The sequence below is a fragment of the Peromyscus californicus genome, unplaced genomic scaffold (genome assembly GCF_007827085.1).
Source record: "Peromyscus californicus insignis strain IS unplaced genomic scaffold, ASM782708v3 Scaffold_4__1_contigs__length_199733344, whole genome shotgun sequence".
NCBI lineage: Eukaryota > Metazoa > Chordata > Mammalia > Rodentia > Cricetidae > Peromyscus > Peromyscus californicus.
Genome location: NW_026294562.1, coordinates 170,688,728 through 170,710,514, shown reverse-complemented (window position 1 = coordinate 170,710,514; position 21,787 = coordinate 170,688,728). Strand labels below are relative to the sequence as shown.

At 40.9% G+C, this 21,787-nt stretch overlaps 1 pseudogene; it reads left to right on the top strand.

The window, feature by feature from the left end:
- Window positions 1–16,857, top strand: part of LOC128124071 (carcinoembryonic antigen-related cell adhesion molecule 5-like) — a 36,977-nt pseudogene extending 20,120 nt beyond the window's left edge.
- Window positions 16,858–21,787: the final 4,930 nt, after the last annotated feature.

Here is a 21,787-nt window from a genome sequence, read left to right as displayed (position 1 = left end):
GGAAATACATTTCTCCCAACCATGAGATTTCTGTACATGTGGGCTGAAGAGGCTCCCAGTGTGGAATCTACAAAAATACCCTGAGTCAGGGTCACTGTGGGCGGTCTTGGTAGGAGTAAGATTCAGCTCTTTCTTTACAGACTATATCTTGAACATGTGATCTTGCAGAGGGCCCATTCATTGTATGTGCTCTGGGAGCTGGCTGAGATCTCTGAGGGTGAAGGACTCACAGCTGGTCCCCTCCACTGTTTATTCACAGAACCAGTGATTAAACCCTCCATCCAATTCACCAACACCACAGTCAAAGACCTGACCTCTGTGATCCTGAAGTGCTTGTCAAACGACACTGGGATCTCAATTCATTGGCTCTTCAAAGGACAGAGTCTGAGGATCACGAATGAGATGAGGCTGTCCCCGAACAACAGCACCCTCGAAATAGTCTCTGCCCGGAGTTCGCATTCCGGGGACTATCAGTGTGAAGTATCCAATCAAGTCAGTTCCAAGAGGAGTGACACCATCCAGGTGGACATAACAGGTGAGTGACCTCTCCTCCCTTGTTACTCCATAGCTTTTGGGGTGGGGGCTGGCAGTTTCCTTATCAACAGAGTGCAGAATGGGCCAAAGTCACAAGGAGAAAAACATGGCTCAAGATACAAATACAGCCAGCTAGGTGATGGATGCATGTTAATCTCATGATACAACACCTAGCAAGCTGAGCACAGTGCTGCATGCCTTTAACTCCAGCACAACAGAGGCAGAGACAGTTGGATCTTTATGAGTTCCCAATCACCCTGGTCTTTGTAGCCAGTTTCAGGTTAGCCAGAGCTATATAGACTCAAAAGAGAGAACATGAAGCAGGAGGCATAGAAGTACAAGGCCACTCAACTGAATGGACTAGGCTCTGCTGACTCCCCATGGGAGACATTGCCTTGGAGGAGTTGGGAATAGGGGTGTATTGGGTGGGAACACTGGTGGACTGGGGGAATGAGGGAAGGGGAATCTGTGTTTGGTATGTGAAATGAATAGAAAATCTCTTAATAAAAAAGAAGCACAAGGCCAGCCCAGATTACATTGTGAGACCGGACAATAATAACAACAATAGATGTTAATATAGCAAATAGAAATGCAAAGTGATTAAGAGTTTAGGGTCTGAGTCAGACACACAGACCACACTCAGAATCTAGTAAAATATTCATGTTCCACTGTACCCCATACCACACAATCAAATTTTCTTTAGATTATTTCCAATACCTAATATGAATACTGCATAGACCCTAGTCTTATTCTGTTGAATACAACACAAAGATAGGAGGAAACAATACACTTTTCATTCCAGAAATACTTTTCCAAGTAGTTTGTTTCCAATGTTTTGATCCATAAATATAAAATTCATAGATAGAAAGGACCTGTATTGAGTTTCTTACTACATTCGCCTATGTATTCATTTTGCATGGTTGTTCCCCTCTAGTGTGTGGAGGTCATAGGACAATTTGTGGGGGCCAGTTCTCTGGGGATAGAGAATTGAACTAAGGTAGGTGAGCAAGCCCTTTATCTGGTAAGCCATCGCACTGGCCCACATTGTTTGTGCATTTATATCTATCTGTGTGGCAGTTGGGGGTAGGTACTGGGAGGGAGTACAGCAGGCAATCTTCGAAACTGAGCCATTTTGGTGGCCCATATACTGAGTTACTTATCCTCATGCTCCTTGCACAAGACTCCATTTTTCTGATATCTGTTTTTTGTGGTGTGTAGTAGTAGTAGTAGAAGTAGTAGTAGTAGTAGTAGTAGTAGTAGTACTATGTGTGTGTGTGTGTGTGTGAGTGTGTGTGTGTGTGTGTGTGTGTGTGTGTGTGTGTGTGTGTATTTGATTCTTAACTATTGAGCTATCTCTCCAGTCCCATAAACCAAATGCATGGAGAGATAGCTCAATAGTTAAGAGCCCTAGCAGCTCTTCCAAAGAACAGGGGATCAATTCCCAGGACCCACATGGTAACTTATTACTGTCTGTAACTGAAGTTCCAAGGAACTCAACACCCTCTTCTGTCCTCCTCATGTAGAAAACATGCATGTGGTGTAGAGACATATAAGCAGCCAAAAGGCCCATATGATGCATCTGTCATCAAAACAAAGACAACATTTGAAATCCAATTTCAAGGTGCTTTCATCCTGTCTCCTAAAAGTCTGATGACTTTCAGCTCTGATCCATGTTAGGTCTTTGATCCATGTAGAGTTGATTTGTATATGTTGTTAGGTGAAGGCTTAACTTCATTCTTTTACATGGATATTACATCTTCCTAACATCCCTTGTTTAACTGATTTTACTTCCAACATTGTGCAGTCTTAGCAGCCTGATCAAAACACATCTGGTCACAGAGGGTCAGATGGGCAGCAAGAATGCCTTCCATGTTCTGTAACTCAATAGGACAACTCTGTTTCACACCTATTAATTCAAAAGAGCCAGCAGAAATGTATGCTTTAACAAACATAAAAAGTGACAGATGAAATGGTGGATATGCCAGCTGTGCATATCTGACACACATGATAATATATATGCAAAACTGTGCCCCATAAATACACATATTGAACATTTCAACTAATCTTTAATTAATCATAGCAAGTGTGCATGAGCAGTTCTGGGCTTTCCAATTCTATATTACTGATCTGTATGTCTGGCTTTATGTCAGCAGTAGACTATTTTGATTGTTGCAGATTTGTACTAAAATTATGAAATCATGAGGGATGACCTGCAATTTTATTCTTGTTTTTTTCAAGATACTTTTGAGGCCATTTATGGTGGTACTTGCTTCTCATCCCAGCTCTTTAGAACAGAGACAAGCAGTTTGAGGCCAGCTTGATCTATATAGTGAGTTTCAGAACAGCTAGAATGGACTTTGCTATTTCTGTACAATTTGCCACTGGGGTTTCGATCTGATATGCATAGAACTGATAGAGTACATTCAGGGATATTGTCATCTATTAAAAAAAGTTCCAGGGGCTGGAGAGATGGCTCAGAGGTTAAGAGCACTGACTACTCTTCCAAAGGTCCTGAGTTCAATTCTCAGCAACCACATGGTGGCTCACAACCATCTGTAATGAGATCTGGTGCCCTCTTCTGGCCTGCAGTCATACATGCTGTATACGTAATAAATACATAAATCTAAAAAAAAAAAAAAAAAAAAAAAAAAAAAAAAAAGTTCCAGCTACTCAAGAAGTTGAGGCAGGAGTACCAAGTTCTAAAAGTGCCTACTACAACCAATTCAAGGCCAGCCTGATTAATTTAGTAATATCCTGTATAGCTCAGTGGTAGTGCATTGCTTACCATGCACAAAGCCCTGGGTTCAATCCCAGTACTGCAGAACAACAGTAATTATGAGATTAAGTCTTCCAACCCATCAACCCCAATGGCTGTCATTTCTTGTCTTCTTTCATCATCTCTTATTTGGTAGTTTGCTGAGTGCAAGTCTTTTATCTCCTTGGTGGAGTTAATTCTAAGTATTTTATTTTTCTTGGTGCTTTCACAAATAAATACTTTCTTCATTTCCTTTCCAATTGTTCACTGTTAGGCTGGGACTATTTATTGCTCAGGGACTGAACAATATGGCTGGGCATGCGCGAGGCCCTAGGTTCAAGCTCCATTACTGCCAGGAAAAACGAAAATCAAATAGTTCATGGTCAATAGTAGTATACAGAAATACAGCTCACTTGGGCATGTTCATTTCATTAGCCAACAAATTTACTAGTTTTGCTCATGTAGTTCTGAGATCTTTCTGTAGAATGTTCAGGATTTTCTATGAACAAGTTCCTGTCATCTACAGATATCTTTAGCACTTCATAATTCGGTACCTTCATTTCATTGTCTAGCCTAATAGCTCTGTGTAGCACTCATAATAGTCTCTTGAACAGAAGTGGTCACAGCAGAATCCTGTGTTCTTCCTGATCTTAAAGAGAAAGCTGTCAATCTCCCCACTGCATATGATGTTGGCTGTGGGTTTCCATGTGTGGCCTTTGTTACACTAAGCTGGACTTCATTCCAGTTTCAGTGTTTTTTTCTTATTTAAGTCTGTGAAATTTTGTCAATGTTTTTGTTGATTCGATCTTATTGGTTATACAGCTATTCCATTTAGTTTCTTTCACCCTTCCATCTCTAAAGAATCTATGTTTGTAGGAATTTGTCCATTGCATCTAGGCCACACAACAGTTAGCATATAACTACTGAGTGCTCTTGAAATTCTTCATATTCTTGAGAATGGATGGTGAGGTCTCAAATTGTATTAATATCCATCTCATTTTTTAAAATTCCTTTGGGAAAAGTTTGCTAATGTTGTTATTTGTTGTTAGAGTTTTCCTGCCTGGCCCACAGTCAGGACAAATCTCTCTCACCCGCCAGTCCCAAGCCGTTTAAACCCGATCAAATAAACACAGAGACTTATATTGGTTACAAACTGTATGGCCGTGGCAGGCTTCTTGCTAACTGTTCTTACAGCTTAAATTAATCCATTTCTATTAATCTATACCTTGCCACGTGGCTCGTGGCTTACCGGTACTTTACATCTTCCTTATCCTGATGGCGGCTGGCAGTGTCTCTCTCTCTCAGCCTTCCACTTCCCAGCTCTATTCTCCTCCTTGTCCCGCCTACACTTCCTGCCTAGCCAATGGCCAATCAGTGATTTATTTATTGACCAATCAGCAACACATTTGACATACAGACCATCTCACAGCAGTTATTCATTTTTGAAGAACCAACATTTGGTGCATCAGCTTTCTTTGCAGTTACTCTAGACTCTGTTTCGTTTATCTTCATCCTCATCTTTAGTTTTCTCCTACTAGCTTGAGGGAACCTTTTAGGAGACAGGGGTCTCTTTATATAACCCAAACTTGTCTCAAATTCACAATCATCCTGCCTCAGCCTCTGATGCTAAGGTGCTAGGTTATATCACATCCTTCACCTGCCTCATAGTAGTTTAGAAAGACTTAATATAATAATCAAGTAACCTTTTTTGGCAAAATACCACACACAGAGAAAGAAAAAATGTTGCTGCAATTATTCCTATAACTAGTGTTAGCCTTGAAGCCAGGTAGCCTGGTCTATCTCTGATTAACCATACAGATTTAAGTACTTTTTAAAAACCACTTTAAGCTCCAGTTTTTCATCCTCTGAATGGAAATAATTTCTATGTGACAGACTCATCATATAGATGAAACCAGATACAAATACAGGGCCAGCCACATCATAAATACCATACCACCTTGGTCAACATTAGCATTAATAATCACTCTTGAGCAGACTGGTGAGGTTTGAAGCCCAAATGGTCACAACAAGGAGTAAAGAGGTGAGGACAGCATTGATACATAAGGAGTGTGGGAAGACACATGTTATACACAAGGTGAAACCACTTTAACATAGCTACTAAATAAAAATGGGAGAGAAAAATGAGGGGGGTGTCTGATGCAAACTTTCTAAACCTGGTAATTTACTAGATTTCATCCTCCAGGATGTGACCATGAAGGGCTGAGACAAGCAAGTTATTAGTGGAGGAATATACTTGTGAAGGTGAGCCTGAGATAGCCCTCAGGACACATGCACATGTGATCTCTGTGGAGGCAGAGAAGGAGGCATGTCTTAGATGGCAGTGCAGTTCCAACAGTGTTTCTACAAGTTTGAGGCTGAGTTCCCTACAGTCACCAAGCAGAGGGATTCGGGGTCTTACAGAGTCTGCCTTGCTGTCCTACCCCACTGCAGAAACCATGGTCTCTGCAGAGGACATGGTACAATGAGAGTCAATGCCTGGGCATTCTGTCACTTAGGTCATAGCCACAAGAGACCACTTATTCATGGCTGCCACAACTGGAGACCCTGAGAATAAGATGGAAACGCTGGATATTCAACACACAAAATTGCAATCGCCCTGTCTAACATTCCCACAGCTTTACATGATTGCCTCAATAAAGTTAATGGAATTCGAAGATGGGAAAGAAGAGGGAGAACTAACCTAGAAACACAGGGAGGTGAAAAGGACACTTGCTAAGATCCTCACACTTCAACTCACCCAATCAGTCTTCCGCCAGCAAGGTGGGAAGGTGTTTATCAGCTGTAGGAGTTTTCTGGTAGAAATTCCCGGTCACTTATGCATACTATCGTATCTTCTGCAAATACGGAAAGTTTGACTTCTTCCTTTCCAATTTGTATCCCCCTGATTTTAGTTTTTGTCTTATTGCTCTACTTAGAACTTTGAGGACTATATTGAATAAATATGGGGGGAATGGACAGCCTTGTCTTCTTCCTGATTTTAGTGGAATTGCTTTGTGTTTCTCTCCATTTAATTTGATGTTGGCTGTCAGATTGCTGTAAATTGCCTGTATTACATTAAGGAATGTTCCATGTATTCCTGATTACCCCAAAACCTTTGTCATGAAGAGGGTGTTGGATTTTGTCAAAGGCTTTTTCAGCATTTAATGAGATGATCATGTGGGTTTTTTCTTTCAGTTTGTTTATATGGTGGATTGCATTGACAGATTTATGTATTTTGAACCATCCTTGCATATCTGTGTGAAGCCTACTTGATTGTGGTGGATATATATATAAATATATATATATTTTTTTTTCATATATATATGTTACTCAGTGGAGATATATATATATATATATATATATATATACATATATATATTTTTTTTACTCCCTTCTTGAATTCAATTTTCCAGTTTTTTATTGAGTAGTTTTGCATCAATGTTCATTAGGGAGATTGGTATGCAATTCTCTTTCTTTGTTGCATCTTTGTGTGGTTTGCGTATCAGGGTGACTGTAGTCTGGTAAAAAGAGTTTGGAAATGTTCCTTCTGTTTCTGTTATGTGGAACAATTTGAAGAATATGGGTATTAGCTCTGCTTTGAAAATCTAGTAGAATTCTGGTCCTGGGTTTTTCTGCTTGGGAGATTTAATGACTGTTTCTAGTTTCTTAAGCGTTATAGATCTATTTAAATTGTTTATCTGGTCTGAGGTAATTTTGGTATATGGTACCTATCCAGAAAATTGTACATTTCTTTTAGATTTTCCAATTATTTGGATTAGGGTTTTTGAGGAATGACCTAATCATTCTCTGGATTTTCTCATTTTTTGTTTTCATGTATCCCTTTTCATTTTTTTTTATTAGTATGCTCTCTCTGTGCCTTTTGGTTAGTTTGGGGAAGGACTTGTCTATCTTGTTGTTTTTCTCAAAGAACCAAGTCTTTGTTTTATTGCTTCTTTGTATTGTTCTATATGTTTCCATTTTATTGATTTAAGCCCTCATTTTGATTATTTGCTGGCATCTATTCCTCCTGGGTGACTTTACTGCTTTTTGTTCTAGAGCTTCTAGGTGTGCTGTTAAATCGCTAGTGTGAGATTTCTCCAACTTCTTTATGAGGGTATTTAGTGCTTTGAATTTTCCTCTTAGCACTGCTTTCATAGTGTCCCATAAGTTTAGGTATATTGTACATTCATTTTCACTGAATTCTAGGAAGTCTTTAATTCTTTCTTTATTTCCTCCTTGACCGATTTGTGATTCAGTTCAGCATTATTCAGTTTCCACAAGATTGTAGATTCTAATTTTTGTTGTTGTTGAAATATAACTTTAAGCCATGGTGGTACAAAAAATAGAGGAGTTATTCTCAAATATTATTAAGGACCTACCTTAATAATATTATTCCCAGTAGCCGAGAAGCGAAGCCTGTAAACACTGACAATTATTTTTTAGAAATGAATCTGAGGAAACCAAGCTCTTTCTTTGTCTGTCAACTTTATTCATCTGGTATAAAATCCTGTCTACAGAGCTACAGTTCTGTTCTCCTGCCTAGCTCCTGTCTTGCCTGATTTCTCTCTATATTTACCTACTGTCCCCTCTAAGCTCTAACTTAATTCTGCCTTGACAGGGCCTTCTCATCTTGGCCTTACTCATCTTGTATTTCCCTATCTGGCTCTTCCTCATCTTCCATCTTGTCTTCAAGATCTCTCCTCAAAATCTTCCTCTAAGTCCCCTTATACCTCTCAGTTTTGCCACATGTCTGAGGTATTCAGTCATAAACCCAATCAATAGCAATCCCCTGACGGAGCAAGTCGTCAGGCTTGAATTCCTGCAGGGTCATAAAGGCAGGTAAGAATTTTCCTCAAGGAGTGAGTATCAGGCTTTCTTTTACAACCCAAAAGAGATCGGTAAAAGAGGAGGTCAACTGAGAGCTAATGATTGGTTAGTAGATCAAAAAAGGTTGTATAAGAAAAGAGGGTCTCTGCTTAAATTGCACAAGAAATGAAGCTATCCTCCTGACCTAGGAGACAGGCGTTGTTTCTATAAGGTTGTTACCTTAGTTCATGAGATTGTTTGATTTGATGCTTGATGGGTATTTTAGATAAATACACTGTTAGGAGTTCTTGGAAGCACACTTAGCATACAAAGAAATCATTGTAGGAACCAGCTAATTTATATACAAAAGCTAAAATATCACCAAGACTTCTTAAACCATGACTTGACCTTTAGAAAATTCCTTGACCTTTCCAAGTAGTAGCTTTTGGGATAGTAGCTGAATTCCATTATGTTTTCCTATGGCTTGCAGCAGTTCCAGTGTTTTCATTTATTAAAAAAAGAGAATGTTTAATTCTCTCTAGGGTAGAGAAAAACATGAAAAAAATTAAATTTGGAGATGACTTGAAGAATGAAAAGTAATGGTTAATTAATATTTATACTCAATAGTCTTAGATGGCAAGCTAAGAATTAGATTAGTCATCTAATAGGTGTAGTTGTACATAATCAGAATATCTATGTCCCAAGAAGGGAGCAGAGGAGTACCATAAAAATCTATCATTAGCTAGTATAGCATAATGTGGTCAAATGTGTCTAATTACTATAATTGTAACTTATCAAATAAATGATTAGTTTGGAAGATACCTCTATCAATCTCTGATTAGTGGTATTAATTTGGTTAAACTGTATTTAAAAGAGGCATTGTTAGATAAGGAGTTACTTGAGTTAGTCATGAGCACCTGTGGGACCAAGGTTGCAGTTAAAACTGACCTAATAATTAAAATTTGTAATCAAGGCAATATTAACCCATTTAGCTATGGGAGGACTGTAATAATCTGTGTCAGGGTATACATAGCAAGACTTATATACACAACAATGTCAGAAGTACTTGAGGAGAAAATCTGATAGTATATATATTTCAGGATCATGGGCAGAATTTATAAATTAATAATAGAGCGTTTTTTAAGGGCAGTCCAGCCCCTGGGTTGGGGAATTCAGCACTGAAAGAGGGGTAAGTCACAATGGGGCTGTAGAAATCATTCATGGTTACTTCCTGCTGATATGAGTCTGAAGCTGAGGGTCTTGAAGGCTGGAATGCAGCGGAAACCCAGGAAGAGCAGACTGTTTCAGGCTCTGCAGGGTAAGACATGGGTAGCAGGATTTTCTGTCTCATGTGCTAGAGGGCATGATGCAGGGCTGAGCTGGACAACACATCCATGTGGGCTGGAGGATGGAGGATGAGGTGCAGACCTGCAGCTAGACAGCATGTCTGTGGTCCAGAGGATGACAACGTGTAACTCTCTAAATCATCAGAATTTCTGCTGGAAACAAATGTATTTATTAATACATGCATTTGATGAGTTTTAAGGAGGAAACTTTTTCTCTTAAGTATACCTATGGAATATTAAATGTATGGTTTTAGAAGATGAGAGAAGGGGATATCAAGCCAGGGAAAGAAGGAAAACCCACCATCCTAGAGAAGAAAAAGAGAATTTGTAAGTGGAAGACATAAAGTGTAGTCAGGTTGCATTCCTCCTGATCCTTCTTGGCTTGTGAGCGTTGGTGAATCCTGATCTCCTGAAGCTTATAAGAACCTTCTAAAAAGACAAAATCTTTAGACATATTAGCAATATGATAACAGTGGTTATGTGTCAGAGCAAGATTATGAATCTTTGGAGTCTCAAGAAAACAGCAGGGTAGTCAGAGTATGAAATCTGAAATGTTTTCATTTATAATATATCTCAAGTCCTGATTATCTTTTGAACAAAATTAATAAAAATTCATTTAGGACAGGATTACAAAATGTAAGAAATGTCAATGCTTATGTCTAGCAAGTCAGTTATTTTCTTTCCCTGTATTTTAAGGGTTTAGTTGGTCTAGAATATTTAATTTCCTGAACCCAGAAGACCATAAAACTTGAATCCAAACTGGCAGCTCCCTTAGGCGCTGCCCTGTAGAATCTGAATTGTTTTTGTAGGAGGTTTACAATAATCTTAATTTTCCCAGTAAAGTCAGATCAATCATTCCTTGGACAATTATTATACCTTGTACAGTGGAGGAGCTATGGCCTTTTATTAGCCCCAGGTCTCTTCTGGGGGACGACTATAGACTAATGTATTAATGCATACATAAGTCTATTTCTAAAGCCTATATATCTCAGATCTCAGATCTCAAGAAAAACTTTATCCATAGATCTAACATAGGTACACATCCTCAGTATCTCTAGGTTATTTACGGAGATGGGGGTATCATTTATACCCTATCTAGATGTTTATATATTATATTTATCTATCCCAATAACTGGCAATTCATATATCATAAGTTATTTTTTTTCCTAAACGGTCTCTATATCTAAACTTTTATACCCTTATAAAAACTTTACATCCAAAACCATTTATGTATTTAATTAGTCAGGAGACATAGGTGATTGATTATTGAGAACAGTCAATGTAAAGTAAATTTCTTTTAATGAAGGAATAGTAAAAGCTTATTCTGAAATCTGTTTGGTGAGCTATCTTTTATTGAAAACTGGATAGCAAGGCAAATTATCTTTAGACCTGGTAAATGGAAATATAATCTAAATGATCTCAAAGTATAATTTAGACTAATTCCTGGCTGTAAGAGGCATGGCATAACTTAAAGTGGGAAGCTTAAACATTTTTTAAATGTCATGGGTGAAGTAAGGAATTGATTATGCTAATATTCCGCATATTTAGCCTGTTTCTAAACATACATTTGTATAGAGAATTTGATCATTTATAAGATGATCAAGTTTTAACTTGTATCCTAATAACTATCTTTAATAGTTTATAATTTATATACGACTTATCCTTAAGAATGTACAGTTTAGGTCCGTCAATCATGTACATTTTTACAATGACTGCTGGTGTTAAGCATGTTTTTGGTTTTTGTTTGTAAGACAGGGTCTCACTATATAGTCCCAGCTGACCAGGCTGGAATTCCCAGAGTAGTGGGATCAAAGGTGTGCACCACCTTGCCTGGCCCATAGGCATTTATTTTTTTTTCTTTTCATTTTTGGTTTTTTGAGACAGAGTTTTTCTGTATATCCCTGGTTGTCTTGGAACTCACTCTGCAGCCCAGGCTGGCATGGAACTCACAGATACACCTCCTTCTGCCTCCTGAGTGCTGGGATTAAAGTCATGTGCCACTACGCATAACTCCATAGCATTTCTATTTTTTTTTAATTTTTGTTTTTTTTTGAGACAGGGTTTCTCTGTGAAGTTTTGGTGCCTGTCCTGGATCTCCCTCTGTAGATCAGGCTGGCCTCAAATCCCAGATATCTACCTGCCTCTGCCTCCCAAGTGCTGGCATTAAAGGCATGTGCCACCACCACCACCACCACTCCCCCGGCTCCCATAGCAATTCTTTATGTGTTGTTCTAGATAGATTTTCCAGTTACTGTGATGAAATGCCACAACCCAAACCAACTTGGCAGTTAAGGGTTTATTTGGCTTAAATGTCTTGATCAGGGTGTGTCATTGAGGGGAGTGCAGGCAAGAACCATGGGGAAAACCTCCTGGCTTGCTCCCACAACTTGCTCAGCTGCTTTTTTTTATAGAGCCCATAAGAAAGGGGCCATCTGCAAGGGGATAGCACCGGGTCCTCCTCCACCAAACAGTAATTAAGAAAATGACTTGCCGGCCATTGTGATGGAGGTGATACCTCAACTGAGGTTTTCTCTTCCCTTGTGAATTTAGTCTGTCAAATAGACAAAAACTAAGCAGCCTGTCTTTATTGGTCATCTGTTCCTCTTTCCTTAAAAGGAATGTCAGGTCTTTTCCTTCTCTTGGGATTGAGCTGCTTGTGGTTTTATTGTTACTATTGTTGAACTGTGAGAGTTCTTTATATATTTTGGCCCATGTTCAGATGTACAATATGTAACATTTTTTGGCACTTGAAAATGATATTCCCACTGTTTTGATCCATGATCTATTACTTGTTAATAGTGCTTTAAATGGCCTCCCAACTGTACTTAGTCTGAAGAAATAGAGTGTAATCTTTCATGTCTGCGTACAAGACAGAATGATTAAGTCAACTCTGTAACACCCACTACACTTTTATCTCCCATTTGTTATGGTGAGAAATTGGAAATTCGTCTTGACTACTCTGAAATGTACACTGCCATTGACTACAATTGTCTATGGGTTGCTTATAACCTGCACCTCTTTCCAATGTGAAATTTACATATTTCTACCAACAGCTCCTTGGTGTTTCCTTCCCACAGTCCGTTTATCCTTAATTAATTAATTAATTAATCTGTTTGTTTGTTTATTTATTTATTTAGTATATATAAAGTGTTCTGCATGCACACGAGAAAGGGTCACCACATTTTAATTATAGATGGTAGTAAGGGATTTGAACTCAGGAGCTCTAGAAGAGCTGCCAGTGCTCTTAACCACTGAGCCATCTCTCCCACCGCAGTCCAGGGATTATTTCCTGCAGGAAATACTAGTAGACACTGCTTGGTGGAAGGTCAGATCACTGTTCACATTTAAGGTTAATTTGCAGACATAGCAATGATCATTTACCATGTGTCCTATTATAGAAAAAGTGAGATAGCAAACACAGTCATTGAGTCAGGGTCACATAAGCCATCAGTGACACAAGCTATCTGTCCAAAACCACATCTCCAGGTCACCATCATGGAGACCTACTAGGTGGACTTCACTCTTCTAGATCACTTCATAGACTCAGGATTCTTATAGGGCTCCCAGATTCCTGTCAATCAACATCAAACACCTGACAAGAATAGCCCACCTGTGACCCAGCATGACCTAAATGTCAGGCAGATCCTGAGCTGTGTGAGATCTCTGACAGGCTGTCAGGTTTCTCAGGGAAGCTCAATGGGAAGACTAATCATGACCTATCTGTAGGACAGCAAAGGCTGGGAGGGCTCTGGTCTACACAAAGCAGGCAAGGTCAGTGTAGCTAGAGGGACCCAAACCTTGTGTCTCAAGGCAGCAATGGGTCAGTGAGGACCAGGAAATAAAATGAGATCTGTGATTCCAAGTCTTGAGTCTGACCATCACCAAACACTGCAGCTCAGTTCTCTCACGAGAAAGTCCTTGCTTCTTCCATACACAGCACAGGAGGCACCATTATCTCTGAAAACTCAGCCACTCCTTCTGCCTTTAATTTGCTTCCTGCCTGATTCTTTAGGGATCTGTGTCAGATGGGAGTTAAGAGACTATGTCTGGGTGTAAGAGACCTTTGTAAGATACAAAAGTACCACACACAACAATCATCTCTCTGTGGTCAGCACAGCACTGCTACCCAAGCCCAGCATAACAACCAATAATTCCAATCCCATGGAGGGTGAGGATCAGTAGCATTAATGTGTGAGCATGAGACTCAGAATATAACCTACCTGTGGAGGATAAATGATCAAAGCCTCTCAGAAGAGGACAGGCTGAAGCTGTCTTATGACTACAGGAATCTCACATTACTCAGTGTTGTGAGACTGACACAGGACCCTATGAATGTGAAACTGGAACTCAGTAAGTGCCTCCCCAAGTGACCCATTCTCTCTGAACATCACCTGTAAGTATTTTCTGTTTCGTCCTGGTCCCAACTGCCTAAATACAGAGGGCTAGAGCTATACCATGCTCGGTTCCAGTCCCCTTGGGTTCATGACACAGACCTACCATACAGATACCTAGGCTGCCAGGGCATCCTGTACCAGCCAAAACATATGTGGACAGGCCCAGCATTGAGCTTGAATGGGTTGCAGGGACTTCTCCTGCCTAGAGAGACTCAGGGTGATGGAGACAGGGGACAAGTCAGACTCAGTCTCAGTGCACACATGAGTGTGCAGTGGGATGTTTGTGTGTTGTGCTTAAGATAGATCGGGGCTTGTGCATGCTGAATGAGTACTCTTGTACTAATCTCCTCCCCAACTCTGGGTAGGACCTGCTCAACTAAGGTTAAAGCACAGCTCAAAGAGATACTATGTCCTTCTACAGACCAGGAATCCCTTCCCTGTGCTGATATCATGTGTGATTTAATTCTATTTTCTCCAGATGGTCCAGATGTCCAGATCATATCCCCCTCAAATATTCATTTCCATTCAAGGACAAACCTCACATCTCCTGCCACACAGATGCTAACCCACCTCAACAGTACTCTTGGTTTGTCAATGGAGAGCTCCAGTCATCCTCCCAAGAGCTCTTTATCCTCAATATCAATACTAATAATATCGGATCCTATTCCTGCCTCATCTATAACGTTTTTCCTGGAGTCTATAGGACCACAGTCAAGAACATTACAGTCCTTAGTAAGTGGATCTCTGAAATATCAGTTACAGGTTTGGAGTGGAGTCTTTTAGCTTTCTGGGAAGTGGCAGAAGCATTTAATTTCCAGCCCAAGACTATGGGGACTAGCAAAACTCAGTCTTCCCCCAAGCCTCCTCCTCCATCCCTATGTCTAATGGACTCCTGGTTCTCTGGTTTCTGGCTGAGAGGGATGAAGCTTGCTGTAGCAGAAATCTTAAAAGGTCTTATTAATTAAATCAAACCTGAGGCCAGTTATTGAGGTGAACACTGGAAGATCAGAGAGACAGAACAAGCCACAGCTAACCTCACCTGACCAACTTCTCAGCTGATCTTGTTTCCTCAGCCTGGAAGCCTCTGTGTCCTCATATCCAAATGGCTCTCAGCTGAACTGTGCAGCTAGAAGCCTGAAAGCTTAACCGGCCAAATGCTTCTAGTTTCTGGTCCTCACACCTTATATACCTTTCTGCTTTCAACCACCACTCCCTGGGAGTAAAGGCTTGCTTTCTTGGATTAAAGGTGTGTGTCACCATGCCTGGCTGGTTCCAATGTGGCCTCGAACTCACAGAGATCCAGAGGGATTTCTACCTCTGGAGTGCTAGGATTAAAGGTGTGAGTGCCACCATTTTCTAGCCTTTGTATCTAGTGACTGTTCTGTCTCTGACCCCAGATAAGTTTATTAGGGTGTACAATATTTTGGGGAACACAATACCACCAGAACTTGCAATGTGAGGAGGAGGTTCTCCCAGTCTTGAAAAGCCTTAGCTTGTGTGAGGGACTTTCCATGGTTAGGAGAGCCTCAAGGTCAAGATTTCTTTCTGTACCTAACACAAGCTTTCCTGTCCCCTCCATTTTCATTTTATGACATCCATGACCTACAAGGAACACCCAGGACTTTCAACTGTGCTCACATTCTTATTCTCCAAATTGGAGGAGAATATTCCCCACAGATGGGGACTACACCTCTGCTCCCAGGTCTGCCCCTGTCTCAGTTCTGACTCCATGGGATGGGAAGAGTGGGTGGAGAAGGTGCCTGGGAGCCCTGTTCTGAGTCAGGGTGAACCATGAAACTGACAGTTGATGATGCCTTTTTGCTTACTCTTCTCAAGCTTAAAAAACAAATAGGAGCCAGGCAGTGGTGGCACATGTCTTTAATCCCAGCACTCAGAAGGCAGAGGCAGGTGGATCTCTGTGAGTTCAAGGCCAGCCTGGTCTACAGAGCAAGATCCAGGAAAGGCACAAAGCTACACAGAGAAACCCTGTCTAGAAAAACCAAAACAACAACAACAAACCAAAAAACAAATAGCTGAGTGTGGTGTCACACATCTTCAATGCTAGCACTGAGGAGGGAGAGACATGTAGATAGTATGAGTTTGAGGAGAGCCTGGTCTACATAGCAAGTTCCAAGCAAGCTAGAACTATAAACTGAGACCCTGTCTCAAATAATATCAATACTGAGGATTAGACTTGTAGGCTGTGCTCAGAAATGTGATTATTCACATCTTCTCTGTAGTATTTAATCCATATCCATGGGGCAGGAAATATATTTTTTTTCTACAAACAGAAATCCTTCAGTTAGGGATTTCTCCCAGTCCTGAGGTCTAGCGTTTAACACCTTTAAGATTAGCTGGGCCATCTTAACCCCATGACAAATTATTTAATTAAATATAAACAGGAGGTTATTTCATAAAAGAGGGACCTGACTGTTCACAGAAAGTGTGAACAAGAATCCCCACAAAAATCATTGGGAAATACATTCCTCCCAACCATGAGATTTCTGGGTTTTTGGGCTGAAGAGGCTCCCAGTGTGGAATCTACACAAATACCCTGAGTCAGGGTCACTGTGAGTGATCTTGGTAGGAGTAAGATTCAGCTCTCTCCCTACAGAACATATCTTGAACACAAACATGCTATCTTGCAGAGGGCCCCTTCATTGTACGGGCCCTGTGAACTGGCTGATTTCTCTGAGGATGAAGGACTCTCAGCTGGTCCCTCCACTATTTATCCACAGATCCAGTGACTCCACCCTCCATCCAAGTCACCAACAACACATTCAAAGATATGACCTCTGTCTTCCTGAACTGCTTGTCAAACAACACTGGGATCTCTGTCCATTGGCTCTTCAAAGGCCAGAGTGTGGAGCTCACAGACAGGATGAAGCTGTCCCACAACAACAGCACCCTCCAAATAGACTCTGTGAGGATTGAGGATTCTGGGGACTATCAGTGTGAAGTATCCAATCAAGTCAGTTCCAAGAGGAGTGACCCCATCCAGCTGGACATAATCCGTGAGTGACCACTGTTCCCCTCCTAATCCATAGTGTTTGGGGTCAGGGCCAGTTTCTTTATCAACAGAGTGCAGAATGGGTCAAAGTCCCAAGGAGAAAAACATTGTTCAGGAAACAAATACAGCCAGCTTGGTGATGGATGCATGTTAATCTCATGATAACACACCAAGCAAGGTGAGCACAGTGCTGCATGCCTTTTACTCCAGCACACCAGAGGCAGAGACAGTTGGATCTCTATGAGTTCCCAACCACCCTGGTCTTTGTAGCCAGTTTCAGGTTAGCCAGAGCTACATAGTGAGACCCTGTCTCAAAAGAGAGAGAGCAAGCCAGGCGGTGGTGGCGCACGCCTTTAATCCCAGCACTCGGGAGGCAGAGCCAGGCGGATCTCTGTGAGTTCGAGGCCAGCCTGGGCTACCAAGTGAGTCCCAGGAAAGGCGCAAAGCTACACAGAGAAACCCTGTCTCGGAAAAACCAAAAAAAAAAAAAAAAGAGAGAGAGAGCATGAAGCAGGAGACATAGAAGTACAAGGCCAGCTCAGATTACATTGTGAGACCCGGTCAATACTAACAACAATAGATGTCAATATAGCAAATGGAAATGCAAAGTGATTAAGAGTTTAGGGTCTGAGTCTGTCACACAGTCAACCCTCAGAAACTAGTAAAATATTCATGTTACTCTACACTTCTTTCAACACATTCCGATCTTCTTTAGATTATTTCCAATGCCTAATATGAATACTGCATAGACCCTAGTCTTACTGTGTTGAGTACAGTACAAAGATAGGATGAAACAATACATTTTTCACTGCAGAGATACTATTTCAAGTAGTTTGTTTCCAAGGTTTCATTCCATAAATATAAAATGCATAGATAGAAAGGACCTGTAACGAGTTTCTTACTATATTTGCATACTTATTCATTTTGTGTGCATGTCCCAACCCAAGAGTGGAGGTCAGGGGACAATTTGTGGGAGCCAGTTATCCAGGGACAGGGGAATGAACTCAGGTGGATGAACCAGCCCTTTATCTGCTAAGCCAATTCACTGGCCCACATTTGTTTGTGCATTTATTTCTGTGTGGCAGTTAGGGCCAGGTACTGGGAGGGAGTACGGCAGGCACTCTTGCCAGCTGAGCCATCTTGGTGGCCCGTATACTGAGTTTCTTATCCTCATGCTGACATTTGAAGCATGACATCCCTGCACAAGATGCTTTTTTTTCTAATAACTGGGGTTTTTTTGGTGTGTAATAGTATGTGTGTGTGTGTATATGTATGGTTTATGGGACTGGAGAGAGAGCTCAATAGTTAAGAGCCCTGGCAGCTCTTCCAAAGGATATGAGTTCAATTCCCAGCACCCACATGGCAGCCTATTACATCTGTAACTGAAGTTCCAAAGAATTCAACACCCTCTCTGTCCTCCTCAGGTACCAAACATGCATCTTCTGTAGAGACATATAAGCAGCCAAAAGGCCCACATGATGCATCTGGCATCATAACAAAGATACCATTAGAAATCGAGTTTCAAGATGCTTTCATCCTGTCTCTTAAAAGTCTGATGACTGTCAGCTCTGATCTTTGATCCATGTAGAGCTGATTTGTATATGTTGTTAGTGAAGGCTTAACTTCATTCTTTTACCTGGATATCCCATTTTTTTCCAACATCCCTTGTGTAACATCATTCATTCATCATTGAACATTCTTAGCAGCCTGATCAAAACTCATCTGGTCACAGAGGGTCAAAAGGACAGCAAGAAAGCCTTCCAAATTCTGTAACTCAATAGGACAACTCTGTGTCACACCAAAAATTCAAAAGAGCCAGCAGAAATGAATTTTTTATATTTTTTTCTTTTCATTTTATTAAGATATGTTCTATTCATTTACATATCAACCACAGATAACCCTGTCCTTCCTTCTCCTACCTCCCAGCCTTCCCCCCGACCCACCCCTCATTCCCACCAATCCCAAAGCAAGGTCTTCCCTGGGGTGTCAGCAGAGCGTGGTACCTACATTTGGGGCAGGTCCAATCCCCTCCTCCCTGTACCATGGCTGAGCTAAGTGTCTCAGCATAGGCACTAGGTTCCAAAAATCCAGCTCATGCACTAAGGACAGGTCCCAGTCCCACTGCCTGGGGTCCTCCTAAAAAGTTCAAGCTATACAACTGTCTCACTTATACATGGGGTCTAATCCAGTCTCATGGGGGTTCCTTGGCTATTGGACAAAGTTCATGTGTTTCCACTAGTTTGGCTAGTCTTCTCTTTCCTTTTTCAATCATGGTCTCAATATCTCTTGCTCATATGATCCCTCCTCTCCCTCGTCGATTGGACTCCTGGAGCTCCACCTGAGGCTTGGCCGTGGATCTCTGCATCTGCTTCCATTGTACCTGGATGAGGGTCCAATCACAACAGTTAGGGTGTTCGACCATTCCATCACCAGTGTAGATCAGCTCAGGCACCCTCTTGACCGTTGCCAGTAGTCTTAGTGGAATCATGTATGTGGATTTCTGGGGACCTCTCTAGCACTCTGCATCTTCCTATTCCCATGGTGGCTTCATTTATCATGGTATCTCTTTCCTTGTTCTCTCACTCTGTTCCTGATCTAGCTAAGACCTCCTGCTCCCCTAAGCTCTCTTTGTCTCAACCCTTGCCCTCCATTAACCCCTCTCAACCCCAAATGATGCTTGATCATGTAGATCTCATCCATTTCTCCATCGTTGGGCAATATTGTGTCTTTCATAGGGTCCTCTTCACTAGGTAGCCTCCCTGGAGCTGTGAGTTGCAGTCTGCTTATCCTTTGCTTTTCATCTAGTATCCACTTATGAGTGAGTACCTACCATGTTTGTCTTTCTGAGTCTGGGTTACCTCACTCAGGATGATTTTTTTCTAGTTCCATCCATTTGCCTGCAAATTTTATGCTGTCATTGTTTTTCTCTGTTGAGTAGTATTCCATTGTGTATATGTACCACATTTTCTTTATCCATTCTTCAGTTGAGGGGCATCTAGGTTGTTTCCAGGTTCCAGATATTCCAAATAAGGCTGCTATGAACATAGGTGAGCATGTGTCCTTGTGGCATGATTGAGCATTCCTTGGGTATATTCTCAAGAGTGGTATAGCTAAGTCTTAAGGGAGATCAATTCCCAATTTTCTGAGAAAGTACCATACTGATTTCCAAAGTGGCTGTACAAATTTGCACTCCCACCAACAGTGGAGAAGTGTTCCCCTTGCTCCACATCCACTCCAACATAACTTGTCTTCAGTGGTTTTTATCTTAGCCCTTCTGAGAGGTAGGTGTAAGATGGCGTCTCAGAGTCATTTTGATTTGCATTTCCCTGATGACTAAGGATGTCTTTCAGCCATTTGAGCTTCTTCTGTTGAGAATTCTCTGTTTAGCTCTATAGCCCATTTTTAATTGGACTGTTGTGTATTTTGATGTCTAATTTCTTGAGTTCTTTATATGTTCTGGATATCAGCCCTCTGTCAGATGTGGGGGTTGGTCAAGATGTTTTCCCATTCTGTAGGCTGTCATTTTGTCTTATTGACTGTGTCCTTTGCCCTACAAAATGCTTCTCAGTTTCAAGAGGTCCCATTTACTAATTGTTGCTCTCAGTGTCTGTACTACTGGTGTTATATTTAGGAAGTGATCTCTGGTGCCAATGCGTTCAAGACTTTCTCTTCTTCTCTGCTGTGGGATGTTCTGTATGTTAAATGTGTTGCTCTGATTGGTTAATAAATAAAACACTGATTGGCCAGTAGCCAGGCAGAAAGTATAGGTGGGACAAGGAGAGAAGAGAATGCTGGGAACAGGAAGGCTGAGTAGAGAGATACTGCCAGCCACCGCCATGGAAAGTGTCATGTAAAGATACCAATAAGCTGCCAGCCACATGGCAACTTATAGACTAATAGATATGAGTTAATTTAAGATATAAGAACTAGATAACAAGAAGCCTGTCTCGGCCATACAGTTTGTAAGCAATATAAGTCTCTGTGTGTTTACTCAGTTGGGTCTGAACGGCTGCGGGGCTGGCAGATGAGAGAGATTTGTCCTGACCATGGGCCAGACAGGACTGGAAAAAAGTCCAGCTACAATTCTCTTACTTCCTACTTTCTCTTCTATCAGGTTTAGAGTAACTGGATTTATGTTGAGGTCTTTGATCCACTTGGACTTAAGTTTTGTGCACAGTGACAGATATGGATCTATTTGTAGTCTTCTACATGTTGACATCCAGTTATGCCAGCACCATTTCTTGAAGATCCTTTCTTTTTTCCATTGTACAGTTTGGGCTTCTTTGTTGAAAATCATCTATTCGTAGGTGTCCGGATTAATGTCAGGGTCTTCAGTTCGGTTCCATTGGTCCATGTGTTGGTTTTTATGCTAGTACCAAGCTGTTTTTCTTACTGTAGGTCTATAGTAGAGCTTGAAGTCAGGGATCATGATGCCTCCAGAGGTTGTTTTATTGTGCAGGATTCTTTTGGCTATCCTACGTTTTTAGTTTTTCCATATGAAGTTGAGTACTGTTCTATACAGGTCTGTGAAGAATTGTGTTGGGATTTTGATGAGGATTGCATTGAATCTGTAGATTGCTTTTGGTAAGTTTGCCACTTTTATTATGTTAATCCTACCTGTCCATGAGCATGGGAGTCTTTCCATTTTCTGACATCTTCTTCAACTTCTTTCTTCAGGGACTTAAAGTTTTTGTCATACAGGTCCTTTGCTTGCTTAGGTAGAGTTACCCCAAGGTATTTTATATTATTTGTGGTTTTGTAAAGGGTGATGTTTCTGATTTCTTTCTTAGCCCATTTGTCATTTGTATATAGGAAGGCTACTAAATTTTTTGAGTTAATCTTGTATCCTGCCACATTACGGAAGGTGTTTATCAGCTGTAAGAGTTCCTTGGTCAAATTTTTGGGGTCACTTATGTATACTATCATGTCATCGGCAAATAGT